Source organism: Neomonachus schauinslandi, chromosome 3 (genome assembly GCF_002201575.2).
Source record: "Neomonachus schauinslandi chromosome 3, ASM220157v2, whole genome shotgun sequence".
NCBI lineage: Eukaryota > Metazoa > Chordata > Mammalia > Carnivora > Phocidae > Neomonachus > Neomonachus schauinslandi.
Genome location: NC_058405.1, coordinates 625381 through 629748, shown reverse-complemented (window position 1 = coordinate 629748; position 4368 = coordinate 625381).

Below are 4368 nucleotides of genomic sequence, written 5' to 3'. Positions count from 1 at the left end.
CGGGCACCGGCGGGGAGCTCTGAAGGGCCGGGGAGGCAGGGCGAGGGGCCTCGAGGGGGGGCGTCCCAGCAGCAACGCTGTTTCCTGTGGCGACCACACCCACGCGGACACGGCCTGCGTGGGAGAAACAGCCCGTGGCAAGGTTTCTAAAGGCAGCGAGGATCCTCACAGCAAGCAAGGGGGATGTAGGCGCATCGGGCTCATCCTAATAAAGGCCTGCCCCCGCCCTCCCCCAGGCACGTTCTCCCCAAATTTCTACATAATGTGCACATCATCTTTCTTCTTCACGCTGCATTCAAAGGCAGGTGTCGGCAGGCCCCCCAGGCAGGGGGGTCAGGGTTCAGCCCGAGCCCCCATGAGCTCCTGGAGCAGCTGGGGACGGGCCCTGCCCTCAGCCCATGCCCGCTGGACCCCTCAGCACATCCCTCCCTTGCATGGTCCATCCCTAAAGCAAGCAAAGCAAAGGCCTCTTCACTCTGGCCAGGCGAGGGAGGCCAGAGGCCTGCACGGCACCAGGCCCTACTTGCCCTCAGGAAAGACACGCCTCGCTCTGTCTGGATGAGCTGATGGAATCGGGGCCAGGCGACTTCTCCTCCCGTCTCGCGTGCAGGGGGCACGGACTTTCCACAGCCAGCCTCGAGGCCCAGTGCTGGCGAAGCCGCGGACCTCGGCCCCGGGCAGCCAGGGGGAGGAGGGAGCCGGTGTGTGGCCGGGCGCCGTGGGTGGGCCGGGCTCAGCGACTCCCCAGATGAATAAGGACATATGGAGGGGCCGGCGCTGCCACCAGGCACGAGGAACAGAGGGCTCTGGGGCCCTGGCCCACAGGCGTAGGCAGTCTGGACTGGGAGCCACGGAGCGGCGGGGGGCACCCTGACCTTCATGCCAAGGGCCAAGGGCCGGCAGCGGCCACGTCCCAGGGGGGTGGGGGAGCCGGCAGGAGTCCCGGAGTCGGACACGGAGCAGCCGCCCACCCCAGGGAGCCCGCACACCCTGGCCTCTCCCTCGTCATCTTCACCTGCATGCCCCTCACCTGTCACCTGCCCGAGCACGCAGGCCGTGTCCGCGTGGGTGTGGTCGCCACAGGAAACAGCGTTGCTGCTGGGACGCCCCCCCTCGAGGCCCCTCGCCCTGCCTCCCCGGCCCTTCAGAGCTCCCCGCCGGTGCCCGCTTCCTTCTCTGACGAGCCGTTAGGGGCGCGAACGCTTTCACAGAAGCGCTGCGTCCTGTGGTCTTCCACTCAACCGCGTGTTTCTGACTCATCCTGGTGCCGAGTCTGAGGCAGACATTCTCACCTTCTGTGACCATCGCTTCCGTGAAGACGCTGCAAAGTGCTTCTGTCGCCACCCGTGTCCCAACATTGTCACCACGGAACAGTTCGGAGGAAGAGGCAGGGGTTCCTCACGTGCGGCCTCAGGGTCTTTGACTCCTGCAGGTAGACACAGAAGCGTTCCTGGGCGCCCAGGGGTGTGTGCCAGGAGCTTCTCAAGCAGCACGTTAGCACCTACCTGGTGGCGGTCAGCCTTTGTCACCTCCTCCACAGGACGCTCACGAGCCATAAGAGATCCTCTGACGGCCTGTGTTGAGGCGCTAGTCCCAGGGCAGGGGTGACCTGGAGCAACCCGAAAGCACCCAACCCGTGGTGGGTGTGGCTGCGTCACAGACGGGTCTGGGGGGACGCCCAGTGGCGTCCACGAGTCCAGGACGACTTGGGAGCTGTCCACCCAGCACGGCTCTGTCCAGACGGAGTCCGGGTCCCATCCGTCGGGACTGGGGCCTGAACATGAGTGTTTCTTTTTTTTTTTTTTTTAAGATTTTATTTATTTATTTGACACAGAGAGAGCGAGCACAAGTAGGCAGAACGGCAGGCAGAGGGAGAGGGAGAAGCAGACTCCCCGCTGAGTGGGGAGCCCGATGCGGGGCTCGATCCCAGGACCCTGGGATCATGACCTGAGCCGAAGGCAGACGCTTAACCGACTGAGCCACCCAGGCGCCCCAACATGAGTGTTTCTAACACATTTCCAGGCAGGGCTGATGCTGCTGGGCCGGGAGCACCCGGGAGACGCAGCCGTCCAGCTCATGGTGGCCCTAGCTGCACCTTTGCTGACTGGACACGTGAACCCAGATGGTGAAGATAAAGGCCTCCGAGCCAGGAACAGAGTCTGGAACAGAGCCGCCGCGGCACTGGGCTCCGTGGATCACTGAGCAGCATCTCTCCAACAGCAGACTCTGGTGGAGGAGGCGTCCCCTGGAGTGGATCATGGCCGTGGGAGCACAGCCACCCAGCCAGGAAAGTGCTGTTGCCGGGCCTCTGGTTCCATCATACACACGTGTGTCACACGTGTGTGGTGGCCAGTCAGACTTTGAAACCGCTGGTGTAAGGGAAGAGGGTCCAGGAGGGCAGAAAGCAGGTGCTTCCTGGGGCTGGGGGGCCGTGGGGGCGCTCAGGAGACCCTAGCTTCCAGCAGCTTTGGCCCCGACCAGGCGCCAGGCGGGCACCACCGCGGGCGTCCAGAGCAGAGAGGGAGGCTGGCGTGCTTCTCAGGGAGCGCCCACGTGTCCGTCCGGACTGGGGTGCAGGCCGCACACGGGGGGCGTACCAGTTGTCCGTACGAAGCAAGCAACTGGAATCTCTTTAAACGTAACCAGATTATTTCATGATTCATGAATAAAATAAAGTGTGGAGAAATGACCCAAGAACTTAGGTGTGCGCACAGAGGAGAGGAGGCGGGCGCCGGGAAAGAAGAGAGCATTTACAAACAAAGGGGCATCGTTATTTCAAAAGGAGGAGTGTCTGAGAGGGAGAACATCACATCAAGTGCTGCGCCCTAGCTGCGGGGCGGGTCCTGCAGCCGGTCCCTGGGGGATGTCCCCGTGGGAGGCGCTTTTATGGACTTGCTGTTACCTCATACGCACTTTAGGGATCAAAGTGTTGTCTCGGCATGGATCCCTCACATGGGGGGTTGGACAACATTTTGAGATGTGTTTCCTCCCCTAAATTACCTTTTCTTCCCTCAAAATGGACTCAGGGTGGATCATAATAATCCAGAGGACAGAAGTAGCCTGCAAGTCTTCCTGATGTTTTACAAAAGCCCTCCAAAATTTGGAGGGTCCACCAAGAAGGTAAAAGGAAGGTGAATTTGCACATTAAGGTGGAGGTTGGGGAGCCGCCCCATGTGGGCTAGAGGACAGGATCCAGCAGCCTCACAAAGGACCCCACATGCCCGTGGAGTCATGGTCATGACCCTGCACATCCTGGGTGGAGAGGAGAAAACCCCAAGAGCAAGAGGAAAGCCCCCAGGAGCCCAGCGGATGGACAGAGGCTGAACATAGGCCGGCTGTCCAAGGATGCCGCCTCTCAGCCCTGGGACCACGCACCAGGCTCCTGCACGGGCAGTGGGCGGCTCCCTCGTCCACAATGGTCTCCGCTGCTCGGCCAGCTCCAGCGTGCGGTCTGCCCAGAGAACCAGCGCGGGCTATACCCTTTCCAGGTTCACGCACACTTCCAAATTCCTTTTGGTAGCCACCGTTTTCCCGCAAACCTTTACTTGAAATGCGAAGATTAGAGAAGGAAGATGGATACAAACCCAGGAGGACTGAAAAGTGGAGGGTAATCCAAAATGACAGTTTGGTGGTCGGCAAGTCGGCAAGATGTCTGGCCTCATGATTTGAGCTTGTAAAGCATGAAGGTCGGCCCGCCTTCCCTGTAGCCTGCTCTGACGGCGCCGGGCCTTCTGCAAGGCCACAGGTCCTCCGTCCCTGATCCCGGGAACCCCGTCAGCCTCGGGGCCACTGCCGGGCCGGGAGCTGGGCCGCGGGGAAGTGGATAGGGCGCACTCCGCTGGGGTCGTGGGGTGCATGAACCTTTGCTGCATTCGTAGTCCTGACCGAGCTGCACACTGCCGTCCGGCCCCACGGACTTCCAGAAATTACCTGTGGCAGCCCCACAATGAGGAAATTTCCGGGCTGGGGATGAAGGACCATGGACCCCCGCTTCCAGATTTCCTGATTCATGCCTCCTCCACAGCTTTCCCCGAGTCACAAGAAACAAGCTGGCTGATCCCGTGAGCTGAAGTCTGCCTTCAGTCCCGTGAGGGTCTCTTCTGTGTGTTTCGACTGCACGAATTCCCGTGACACTTTGTTGCACCAGGAACAAGTCCTTGGCAAGCACTGAAAACCGACAGCTCCATTTTTGACTTCTCCCGGTGCGTTTGACCCACTTATCAGTTCCAAATTACACTCGCATCTGCCATTTGTGGTTGTCTAATTCTGCTATCACATCCCCTTCATGCTGACGGTTCTTGATTGTGTTTATTCTGGTCCAACATCCACAGCTGGACTAACTCGCAGAGAATTCGACCCCCTGGAGGG